Genomic DNA, 13,826 nt, shown 5'->3' with positions numbered 1-13,826 from the left:
GAGCACCCCAGCACTACCAGGCTACAACTCATAGCATACATTTTGGCCACAAAACCCAAACCGAAATACAAAAGGTGGGGGCATATCCATATTCATCAAGGATACCCACACCTCCAGGTTAGTGGCACAGCACGATGCTTCAGAGAACATCCACGTGCAACTAACAATGAGCAAAACTGCAATTCAAATTGTAGCTTGCTACAGATCACCCACCATGTCCCAGGACCCTCATTCTGCATTTCTGGAGACATTGGAAAATATGAAGGTCCTACCAAACACCCTAATATTGGGTGATTTCAATTACCCAAACATTAACTGGGAGAACTACTCAAGTACTAAGTCCCTTGCCCAACACTTCCTAGAATTTATAAACTTGAACACCCTGAATCAACAGGTCAACACTCCCACCAGAGGTGACAACATATTGGACCTGGTCATCACCAACATGGCTGACCAGTGTTCCACACCAGATGTCAATCCCTCACTGGTTAGATCTGACCATAAACAAATCACTTTGGAGATCCATATTCTGCCCCCACCCCCGGACAAGAAAACCACAGTGAAAAACTTTTCAAAAGCAAACTTCACATTACTTAAGACCAAGGTGGAAAGTTTCAAAGTCCCCATGCTGAAGGATAACACTGTCCAAGCTGCAAAATCCTTTACTAATGCATACTACAGGCAGCTACAAGAACGCATGGATCGTGCCATCCCAAACAAAACCAAGACTCACTCCTCCAAGAAAAGGAAACCAGTCTGGTGGACTCCTGCCATAAACAAGCTATACAATAGAAGGATAAAAATAGTACAGAAAATAGTAAAATCCCAAGAAGGGAAGACATCCCTGATCAGTATCAGCAAGAAACTACGATCCCTCATAAAATCATCCAAGGCGAGCTTTGAAAGAAAAATTGCCAAGGACACCAAAATAACCACAAAGCATTCTTTAGCTATGTCAAAAATCTAAGTGGCAGTGCTCAGATCTGCTTGGAGTTAGTGCAGAATGGCACAAAATACACTGAACCAACTGATATCGCCAACATCCTGGCAGACAGGTTCAGCGCAAACTTCACCCCCCCCTCTCACCCCCAAAAGGGCCCATAACCATACCAGAAGAATGTAGATTCCCTGAAATCACAGACACTCAGGTTAAAACAGCCCTCTCCAAAGCCAAAAACACAGCATCAATGGGACCGGATGGTGTCTCAGGCTGTGTCCTGCATGAGCTCAAAGATGAACTAACCCGTCACCTAAACAAACTGTTCAAACTCAGCCTCTCCACAGGCTACATACCCACAGGGTGGCACACAGCAATGGTTATTCCGCTTCACAAAGGTGGAGCCACAACAGTCCCGGGGAACTATCACCCTATAAGCCTGACTAGCTTGGTCTGCAAGGTTATGGAGTGTGTCATCATGGAGCTCATTAACAGAGATTATGGGAATCTCCAAACACTGGACCCTACCAGTTTGGCTTTGTTAAGGGCAGATCATGCCTCCTAAACCTGGTGGACATCTTTGAGACAGTTACCAAGGCTATAGACGAGGGGAAAGGTGGTACACAAAGCCTACCTATACCTCGCTAAGGCCTTTGACACCATTCCCCATTCTGGTATTATAGACAAGCTCACCAGCCTGAACATAAACCCCTATATCACAAGATGGGTTGCCAACTGGCTTACAGACAGAACCCACATGTTGAGAGTTGTGGGAGCTAGGTCTGACTCTAAACCGGTTACAAGTGACAGTCCCCAGGGCTCAGTCCCAGGACCCCTCCTATTTGGCATATACTTCTCAGAGGTACAGGCAAGCACAGGAGGACTATGGCTGACCAAGTTCGCAGGCGACTACAAACTAGGGGCTATAACTGACTCTCCGGCTGACACAGACATCCTCCAAAAGGGTCTCACTGAGACGGATACCTGGTGTCAAAATCATGGCCTCATGCTAAATGCCAAAAAGTGTATAGTCATCCCCTTTGGAAAAAACAAAGTACCCACAAACTACCACATAGGTGGTAGTCCCCTAAATACGGAAGATGTAATAAGGGATCTGGGGACCCATGTAGAAAGTAATCTCTCCTTTGATAATCACATTGCCAAAGTGGTTAGAAAATCCTTCTACGTGGCCCACCTAATCACAAAAGGGGTAACATCCAGATCAAAGAGGTCATTGTGCCCCTCTACTCACCACTCATCAGACCCATCATAGAGTACAACGCCCCATTTGGGATGTACCTTACAAGACACCTGCACCAGCTAGAAAGACCACAGAAGTACCTCACCAAGAGGATCACTGGCCTCAAACAGATGCCCTATGCAGCTCGACTGAAGAAAATCCAGTTGTACTCAGTTGCATACCGCCTACTCAGAGGTGATCTCTGCCTAACATACAAGGCCATGTCCAATCCAGAATTGATGGACATGCTCCACCTAAAGAAAACCTTATCCCCTCAAGTCACATGCTCTAGGGATCTAAACCTCACCACAACAATAAACAGGATGTGCTGGAGGGATAGATTCCTGTCCCAGAGACTTCCCATGCCTTGGAACAAGATCGCAATCTACATTAGGCAGAGCTCCTCGCTAACACTCTTCAAAAGAAACGTTGACGAGTGGATGGGAAACAGAACGTTTACCTCAGGATCATTTCAGTGGATCTGCTGGACAGAGGCACAGGGAACTAATCTAAGGGGGCGGTGAAAGCCAACACATTCTGGCTAGGCTTATAAATGCCTTCGGGCAGATAACCTAGTACCAACCTATGAACCTATGAACATCACTCTACCAGGTATGTAATACAAGTCCCCATATAATTGGACGCAGATGGGAGGATGCAGTTATGGGGAATAGGGATTACAACAGTAGGCCTATAGTGCATCCCTGGGAATGACATGCTGGTGATGCAGATGGGAGGGTGCGGTTATGGGGAATAGGGATTACAACAGTAGGCCTGTAGTGCATCTCTGGGAATGACATGGTGGTGACACTCTGCTGTCCAACAGCTACAGGCATGCCTCTCACCTGTGCCTGCTGTGACTTAAATCATAGCTGTGGCCTTCTCACTCCCTCCTACAACAGTCAGCTCCTGTACAAATGCTACTAGATTATGTGTTTATTTATTTTATTTTATATTATTTTACATTCCAAAGACATGCATCTGGAGCATTTCTCCCCGGGCCTCCGCTGAAAACAGGCTCTGTGGAACCTAGTCGGACATTCCCGGTCAACAAATGTTAAATAAAAATAAATAAATAAATTTGTTGACCAGGATAGTCCGACTGGATCAATGTACATTTACAGCGGAGGCCCAGGGAGATAAGCTCCAAACATACTAAAGTACCAATACAAATAAAAAAATAATAAAAATAAAATAAAAATGCAGATAGAAAATGCATTCAGAATAAATAGTACAAATTTACATGTAGGTTCTTTCCAAAGGTACATAGTTAAGCACTGAATAGACAAGTTTACAGGATAGAAATTACCCTGGTTGAAGTCAGGAGAAATTAACAATAGCTACTAGATAAGTAAATTACATTCATGTTGATGGCTTAGCCAGGCTTATCACAGTGGCATAGCCAATTTAATGCCAGATGTTGTTTAATTTTGGCTTTAAATTGGCAATGGGGGGAGAGCATGGTCATGCCAGCTGGAAATATGTTCCAGATTCTACCTACCGTGTTTGCAAATAGGGCCATGCCAGCTGCATTGTTAATTTTAGTTGTCTGGATTTGAAGCTTATTAGAGGAATGGAGCAGTCTTGTGTTGCTATGAGGGAGGATGATATTTCTAAGGGCTGGTGTATTATCTGGGTTGTAGAGGATTTTGTTAGCCAATATCAGCAGATTATACTGGATTAGATTAGGAAATTCCAGCCATCCAAGCTGTTTGAGGTTGATGCAGTGATGGGTTCTGAAAGGTAGGCCTGTTGCAAACCTGGCAATGTGATTATAACAGGTTGTTAGTCTATTAAGTTCAGTTTTATTTATATTGGCAAGAAGGGGGAAGCATATAGGAGTATTGAAAGTAGGTGGGAGCGAGCAATGGCTATTGTAGCTGGAGGGGTGAGGAAGACTTTGATTCTATAGAGTGACCCAAGTTTTTTATTGATGCTCTGGATTGTTTGATTTATATGGTGGCCAAATTTTAAGTTATTGTCTATAATGACACCCGATAATTTTGCATTGGGGTCAGAGGAGATGACTGTCCCCTCTTTTGCATTTATGGTGAAGGGGAAGGGTACAGACTTTCGGGTTGGTGAGAATATGAGCATTTTAGTTTTTTTCGGATTAAGTGGTAGCCGATGCTTGGAGAGCCAGTTTTCTATGGTAGTGAATGTAGACTGGGTATCAGTCTTTAAGTCAGTGGGAGATAGAGCTGAGCAGATCAGAGTGGAGTCGTCAACATATTGGATACAGCTGATGTTTGGTATGATAGTAGGCAGGTCATTAATAAAGATGGAAAACAGTAGTGGTCCTAATATGGAGCCTTGTGGTACTCCAAGAGTGTTTGGTAATAGATTAGAGAGCTTATTCTGCCAGAGGACAGCCTGTTGTCTGTCATTAAGATAGGATGTAAACCAAATGAGGGTTTTAGGATATAGGCAGAGTATTTGCAGGGTATGAATCATAAGTTGGTGATCAACCATATCAAATGCCTTGGAAAGATCCAAGAAGAGGGCAGAGGAAGTGCAATTATAGTTGCGGTTATTGTTAATGGTGTCAGTGAAAGACATTAGGGCTGTGGTAGTACTATAATGTGGGCGAAAGCCATTCTGGGTATCAGTGATAAGGTGATTCTGGATTAGGTGTTGCATGAATTGTTTATGTATACATTTCTCCATAATCTTTGCAAGTGGAGAGAGTATGGCTATGGGCCTATAATTTGAGTATTCAGTAGAGGAATCTCCTTTATGTAAGGGAATTACATAGGACGTTTTCCAGATTATAGGAATTTTGGCTTCTGATATGGTACGATTGATTACAATTGAGATTGGATAGGCAATGGCATCTGCTGACATTTGCAGGTATATAGCTGGGAGTTGCTAAACTAAAATGCCCTTGAACAGCTGGTCACCACTACCACAAGAGGTAACAACATACTGGACCTGGTCATCACCAAAATGGGGACCCTATGTTCCACACCTGAGGTATACTCATCATTGGTAAGATCAGATCACAAACTAATCACACTGGACATCCACATCCTGACCCCCCCCCCCCAGTCAAGGAAATCAAGGTAAAAAACTTTTCTAAAGCCAACTTCATACTCCTCAAGACCGAGGTGGGAAGTTTAAAAGCTTCCAATCAAATGGAAAATGATGACCCAATGGCAGAATCCTTTACAAGTGCATTCTATGAACACCTTCAAGAATGCATGGACCGAGCCATCCCAAGTAAAACCAAGACCAACTCCTCAAAAAAAAGGAAGCCAGTCTGGTGGACCCTGGCCATAAATAAACTTTACAACAGAAGGAGGAAACTCCTGCAAGATAGAACAAAATCCCAAAATAAGAAGGCATCTCTGATTAACATCAGTAAAAAACTGCGCTCCCTCATTAAATCATCCAAGGCCAACTTCGAAAGAAAAATAGCCAATGACTCTAAGGATAACCACAAGGCCTTCTTTAACTATGTCAAGAGTCTAGGGGCAAACTCTCAGATATGCTCTGAGCTAGTGCATAATGGCCATAAATACACTGAACCAACCAACATTGCCAACATCCTGGCTGACAAGTTCAGTGCAAACTTCACCCCCCCCTCCACCAAAGGGGCTAGCACCCATCCCAGAAGAATGTGGCGCTCCAGATATCTCAGACACACAAGTAAAGACAGCCCTTGCAAAGGCCAAAAAGACAGCATCAATGGGACCAGATGCTATCCCAGGTTGTGTCTTACACCAGCTTCAAAATGAACTAACCCCCCATCTCAAATCACTATTCAAACTCAGCCTCTCTACAGGCTATGTACCCAAAGAATGGCGTACAGCAACAGTTGTACCACTCCACAAAAGTGGTGCCACAATTGACCCTGGGAACTATCACCCTATAAGCTTGACTAGCTTGGTCTGCAAAGCAATGAAACGCATTATCATGGAGCCCATTAACAGGGACATTGGGAACCTCCAGACACCGGACCCCACCCAGTTTGGCTTTGTTAAAGGCAGATCTTGCCTCCTGAACTTGGTCGACTTCTTCGAAACAGTCACCAAGGCCATAGATGAAGGGAAGGTGGTCCACACAGCATATCTGGACCTCACTAAGGCATTTGACACCATCCCACACTCAGGAATCACAGACAAACTCACCAGCTTAAATATCAACCCCCATGTCATGAGATGGGTTGCCAATTGGCTCTCAGACAGAACCCACATGGTAAGAGTGGCAGGCGCCATGTCACAAGCGGAGTACCACAGGGCTCAGTCCTGGGACCCCTCCTGTTTGGTATATATTTCTCCAAAGTACAGGCAAAGGTGGAGGGACTTTGGCTAACCAAGTTCGCAGATGACTGTAAATTGGGTGCAATAATTGACTCTCCAGCTGACACAGACATCCTGCAAAAGGGTCTCAGAGAGACAAACACCTGGTGTCAAAGTCACGGCCTCAAGCTAAATGCTAAAAAATGCATAGTAATCCCATTTGGGAAAAACAAAGTATCTACAAACTACCACATAGATGGGAATCCACTAAGTACAGAAGAAGTAATTAGGGACCTGGGTACCCAAGTAGATAGCATGCTCTCCTTTGATAACCACATAGCCAAAATGCTCAGGAAATCCTTCTATGTGGCCCAGCTGATCACAAAGGGTTTCTCATCCAGATCCAAGGAGGTGATTGTGCCCCTTTACTCCTCACTCATTAGGCCCATAATAGAGTACAATGCCCCATTTGGGGTGTACCTCACTAGACACCTGCAACTACTAGAAAGACCACAGAAGTACCTCACTAAGAGAATTAAGGGCCTTAAACAATTACCCTATGAAGCACGACTAAAAAAGCTCCATCTCTTCTCAGTCGCTATCCGTCTGCTCAGAGGTGACCTATGCCTGACCTATAGGGCCATGTCAAACCCTGAACTAATGGTTATGCTTCACCTCAAAAAAACAAGATCCCTCAGAACCACTCATTCTAGCGACTTGAACCTATGTACAACAATAAACAGGACATGCTGTAGGGATAGATTTCTGTCCCAGCGACTCCCCTCACTCTGGAATAGAATCCCAATCCATATTCGACAGAGCTCCAATCTGACCCTCTTCAAGAGAAATCTTGATGAGTGGATGGGTAATCATAAGTTCTACCCTGGGATTACTTCAGGAGACCTGTTGACAGATGCCCAGGTTACTAATCTAATAGGGAGGCGAAAGCCATCACTCTTTGGCTAGGCTTATAAATGCCCATGGGCAGATAGCCTAGTACTTACCTATGAACCTATGAGAGTGTGGTGGGTATTAGTTTTTTGATCAGACTGCGGATAAAAGAAGTTGACATGGGCTTAAAGCTGAGCAAGCTTTGGCTATTAGAGGTAGTGGTATTAGAGTCAGGGGAATTAGGAGGTAGTTGGGTGGCAAGAGCTTGAATTGTTTTAGTAAAGAAATGGTTAAAATTATCTGTGACCTCCTCTGGGGATTTATCAGTGGTGGCAGCGGGGCTAGGTGTATCTAGCTTGCATTACCAGGATGAAGTAACTTGTTGAGCCCAGCCCAGATCTTTTGAGGATTGTTCTGATTAGCCATCTGTAACCTACAATAGTATTGTTTTTTATCTTGTAAGACAAGTCTTTTAGTTTAATTCCTAGCATGCCTGTATTTATTATGATCATGGGGGTATTTGGTAAGGCGCCAGGTAGCCCAGAGTTTATTTCTGCAGGATATTTTTAGTCTTGACTCTTTAGAAAGCCAAGGTATGTTTTTACCTTTTGTTTGCTTTAGGCGGGCAGGAACATGTGAGTCTAGAATTTCAAGAAATTTATTGTTAAAATAGGTAACAGCCTCTTCTAAAGGGAGATGCTTTAGTTTAGACCAGTTGCAAGAGTTAAGTTCCAGTTGAAACTTGTCAGGGTCAAGGTCTCTTTTGCTTCTAACTTTCCTGAGTAGGGGTTGTTGTGGGATAATGGCTTTTTGTTTAACTATGTAAGTGAGAAGGTGATCACTTAGATCATCGGGGAGGGTACCTGCAGTGTACATTTGGGGGTTTCTATTTACAAGTATCCAATCCAGTATACTTTCTTTTTGGGTGTGTTTGCCTAATCTGGTAGGGGTGGCTATGGTTTGAGTAAATGCATAAAGGTTGATGTGGGTGGAGGGGGATTTTGAGGAATAGGAACTCCAATCAATATTAAAGTCTCCCAGTACTAGGGTTTCTTGGGGGGTAGTGAGAGGATAGCCAGTGAAGAGTGTCTTCAAGTGTGGCTACATTGTTACCTGGGGGAATGTACATGCAAATGATGTTAATGCTTTTATTTTTGTTGAGTTAAAATTTGGTAGCTAGTATTTCAGAGTTATTGATCTGAGGTGGTTGGATTACTTCTGTGGTCACATTCAGCTCAGATTTATAGAGAACAGTTACTCCCACCCCTTTCCTGGAAGCCCGATCCAGCCTGTGTAGATTGTACCCAGGCGGTAGAATTTCATTGTCAGTAGTGGAAGGTTTTAGCCAGGTCTCTGATAGACATAGTATCTCAGGGGAATAGACAGCTAGGAGGGCATGCAGTTCCATGTACCTTATTGTTAATACTCCTAATATTAAGATGACATACAAAGAGGGAGTTAGTTGGTCTACTGATTACATTCTTGTGGTTTAAGTCACAGTTAGAAGAAGGTGAGTAGGGGGTAGTTGGGCCTGGGTTAGGGTGTATGTCTCCACTGAGTATAAGGCTAAGTCTGTACTCAGCAATGAGCCTCTTGAGTTTGTTTAAAAGTTTGTCGCATAATTTGGATTTAGTACTGATGTGCTGGGGGTTATTACACTGCAAGAGTGAGAATGATGTAGAATTGTGTCCCTGGTTTAATGTATAACTGAAGGTGGGTAGTTTTTCAGCTAGGGACGTAGTGTGTCCTACAGGGAACTGATACCCAGCGAGCTGTTGGTTTTCATACAAAGTAAGGAAATAGGTTGCAAGGAGGGTGGGTAGTAAGGAGTCGTGTAACATTATGTCAGTGTGTCAGTGAGTAGTTAGACGGCTGCTAACTATTGTTAAATTAGAGGACAGAAGAAGGTTAGATGATAAGTATAAAAGGAAGTAAGGTGGGTGGAGTGGTAATGATAGTTGAAAGCTGATAGGGAGTAAGGTCAGGAGGGAGGGAGTAAAGATGGAAAAGTTGATAGGTTGTAGTAATAGGGGTGTGGCTAAGTACCTATAAATGTAGGGGTACTGGGGGCGGGTGAGAATTGGGGGCAGGAAGGAGTGCGGAGCGAGCCCGAATGCAGTGAGGGTGAGTGGAGCAGAGTAACACATTCAAACAAGTGGTAGGCTAAGGTAAGTAATTGTGTTAAATAAAAGCATGTTTACTTATTTCTGTATTATTTATGTATTTTTATTAAATAAAATATAAGTTTAAAGTGAAACTATATTCTTAACTTGATTTTTAGTTGAAATGGTGCATAGGTTTTAAACTGTATAGTGGGGGAGAGCCTAGGGAAAATATTATGTGCAGAGATTAATTTTGGTTAAGTATTAATATTCTAGAATGCTCGGGCAGTTCCTTGGGTTTAATAGTTAAGAGAGCCAGAAAGCTATGGGGTTAGACATATTAACAGTAAGTAAGGGTGGACACAGCTGTCATATCACATGATGTACTGCCATTCAGCTCCTCTTAGTCTGTCAGTGTCACACAGGTATAGTTCAGACATTGTAAAGGTGTCCCTGACTGTCCCTGATGTACTCTGTCTAGGTCTCTGTTTTGTCAACATTCATATCTCATCACTTAAGAACTTGGCTAGCATACCTGGCAAACCCCTACAACAGAAATTCAGGTCATAGCCATTATTAGTGAGGGGACACAGGCCCAGCCTTAGTGACAGTGTACATACTGGTCATACAAAGTAAGAATATGAATACAGTAACAGATATTACTGTAGCATAACTGCTTTCTGAGGGTTCTGGTGTGTGACAGCTAGATTCTCTACATTCTGAGAACAACCATCAATTATTGTCCAACCGTCTGCCAGACATTCACATGTTTGTGGCAAAAAGACCACATATATCAGGCACATGTACACATTCCACAAACATCTGTGTACTGGAGAAGTAGGACGCCTACAGGGAGGATACCCTACAGCAGGTTTGCATTGCTGTCTGTTATCGTGGCACATGGATGTTGCTGGACTGTCCCCATATACTTGTATTAACACACACCAATGTTTCTGATAGTGGCTGTATGGCATACATACATAAAAATATTTCAACCACGGGTATTAGCTTGCCAACATACCAAACCACTTGTTCCCATAACTATCCAGGCTGTTCTTAAAAATATCTAAACTAGTACTTGCTTTAATGTAATTTGGTAGTCGGTTCAATGCATCAGCTACTCTGTCAGAGAACCAGTTAGTAACTTCTCATTCCTATAGAATCTTCTACATGGGTTATCTGATGATTCTCTAGTACTTTTTGTTAACCCCAAACATTCTCAGAGGTAGTTGTCCTTAAATGCTCTATATACCTGAATAAGATTGCCTCTTAAATATTTGTAGGAGACACTGTACAAGGTTAGACATTTTAGTCTTTCATAATAACTTAAATTTTCACATCCATGGATGCCCTTGGTATATTTCCGCTGTACTCTTTCCAGTTTATTTATGCTTGTTTTCCTATAGAGTTTCCATATTGTTATTCCATACTCAAGTTTGTGTCTAATGTAACTAATAAACAATGACTTCATTATGTTTGATTTCCTAGACTTTATAAATCTTTTTATACAACCTATAGTTCTATAACTATCATTAGCCAATTGGTTGATATGATTAGAAAACTCATAGCTGAATCTACCCATATACCCAGGTCCTTAAATGAGTCTACAGTTTCAATCACTGTGTGCTGTTTTAAATATTCACCTTTCAATTTATGCCTACCATAGTAGACATAGTACTGGGATGTTACCTATATGTGACACACCACAGTAGACAGAATTGATGGGTGTGGAGACATATGGCACACTTTGTCACAGCACAAAGGGACATAACCTTTATTGCTACTATGTTGCTGATAGCCACATACATAGTATGTTGATAGACTGTGTGGTATGACGTGGGAGGTAACAGTGGATAGTGCTGGCAATGTGGATGTACAGGGTCTGTACATACTGGATAGCAATGTATCTGGTCCTGTGATGTGTTCCCCTCTTCCTGTCTTTCAGAAAGGATGTATCAATGAAGGCACCCACCATTTTAAGATGCTGAAAATAATGTTATCCTGGATGGCCTCAGACTGCATCATAACAGTATACTTCTCCATGGGTCACCAGTATCGTGAACAACATGCAGCACTGTGGCTGACCTCGTCACAGCCATCAACCAAGTAGGGCTACAGGAAAGAACATATGAGCAGGTCCAACACTGGGCAAGAGATATGGTCAATGCTGCATGGCAAAGGGGTGCTGCTGTGGCCAGTGACCATGCTGCAATTGGTGAAGGCCCTGCTGCACAACAATCACTCTCAACCGCAGAGGAATTATCACCCCAAACATCGTGGAGGAGGGTGCCACAGCATCCACAGCAGAGGTGCGTCCAGGTAAGCCTCCTGTGTTCGTATTTGTAATACTGTATCAGTCATTATGGCAGCCTCTGCGTACCAGTACATGAGTGTCAGGTCTACCTGCATTGGGGGAGGGTTTGGTTTTAATACACAGTTGTGCACACATACTCAGAATCTCAGCAATTTAGGCAGTATCACATTACGTACTGTACATGTTGATATACGCACATATTATCCTGTAACAATGCTACATTTGGTATTGCTGACCATACCTCTCCCTCACATTTCCATAGGGATGTCAGGTGTGGCTGGAGTCCAAGGTCCTGTACCCGGTGAGTGTGATACTGTTGTTTTATGGATCATATATACCCTAAGAATGTTAAGGGCTGACATTTTGCCCTAGACACAACTGATATGCTTAGCCAGAGTACATTATGTGTATGTGCAGTTTCAGAGGGGTTAACTGAAGTGCATTGAATTGGTAATCACAGTTGTGTATTGGCAGGAGCAGTAACACATTTACACTTATTTCTGAGAAGGTCTATGCAGTCTGCTATACAGGCGGCAACAGTATGCTCGATGGGTACACTGTGTTTTAGCTGTAGGTCTATCACATACTCTAACATATTACTTTTCTCACAGGTGTATAGTGGTGGCAACATTAACTGGACATAGCTGCAGCACATGTCATAAAGGGCCTGTCTTGTCTATGTATGTTGTAGTCTGCTTGTGTGCTGTGTATGGGATCTGAAGTAAGATGTGGTATGTGTAATGTAGTTGTGGCTCCTCACCTGTATGTATATGTGTGGATCACCATACATAATAGTGTAGGTAGTAATGTACTTATTTTGTCTTCCTCCTCACAGGTGACTGTGGAGGTTGGAATGTGTCCCCCTCACAACCTGATGTCAGTGTCTCACTGAACTCTGATGATGGTGGCCATAGTGAGGCACAGGTGGAGTTGCTGGGGGTTGAATCTGTCCCATGGTTTGACATCCCATTTCCTCCCCCATTATCCCCACATACAGTAAGTATGTCCACACGTACCCAGTCCCCTGCAGTCACAGATATAAGACAGTCAGAGTGTGGTGGCATTGAACAAGAGAGTGTGGCAAAAATGGCATCAGTGAGCGTAGACACTAGCCATAGCCAGAGAGCTGGTGAGGTCCCACACAGGCAGATTGAAAGGGGTGCTCAAAGGAGGACTGCTGCCCATGCACCACCTGTCACAAGTGTGATATCATGGGTCACTCAACACATGTTTTGGTCTGTCATGGAGGCACAGGCACATTCTAAACACAACACCAGATGGATGCTCAGGATTATGGATGCAGCACAGTCTGACATCCATGACTCCCTCCACCACAATGGTGATGCCATTTCACTGATGTAGTAGACAGACAGTGGGGTGAGAAATTGTCAGTCATTGACTGCACATTGTCTGTGCTAGAATATTTGTTGGGAGTAGGGAATCGGACACATGGACGTAGGTCAGCAACAATGTCCTCTGAGAGTCCATGTGGACATGCATACTTATGCTCCCATAGTGTCAATACCTCCAGCACTACAGCGGTGTGCTGTCCACACCATGACATGGTGGGCTATGGGCATGTGGTCCTGGGTGGTTCTGTGAGGGACACAGGCCCATCAGACACAAGTCACCATCAACAACTAGCACCACATCTGACCGTGGGGATGGTGGTGCCAGTGCCACTCCTGGCAGAGCCACTTCTCGTGTTCATGGCCAGAGATGGTGAACTGCTCACTCTGCCACATACAGTCCACAGCTGTCCAACAAACCCATGTGTAGGGCTTGCACTTGGCTTTACTGTGTTCACACACAGACTCAAACATCACTGTCATATGCAGGTCACCAACAGAGACACATGGCACATCTCCAAGGCCCAGCTGACCAGCACCCCTTCCTGACTCAAACACACATGATGTCAACTGTTTGGCACAGCCTAGGACTCTGGCACCCCCACACCACACCCTGTGCATGGGATGATGCCTGTGTCACATCCATGCCATCCATACCATCGATGCAGGGACATGCAAATAAGTGTCTGATGCACAGGGTGACTATATTACATTACATGATATTTTATAGTGTGGTAGAGTTATGCCACAAC

The sequence above is a fragment of the Protopterus annectens genome, chromosome 3.part1 (genome assembly GCF_019279795.1).
Source record: "Protopterus annectens isolate FY-2018-M chromosome 3.part1, PAN1.0, whole genome shotgun sequence".
Taxonomy (NCBI): Eukaryota; Metazoa; Chordata; order Ceratodontiformes; family Protopteridae; genus Protopterus; species Protopterus annectens.
Note: the sequence above shows the minus strand (reverse complement) of the source record.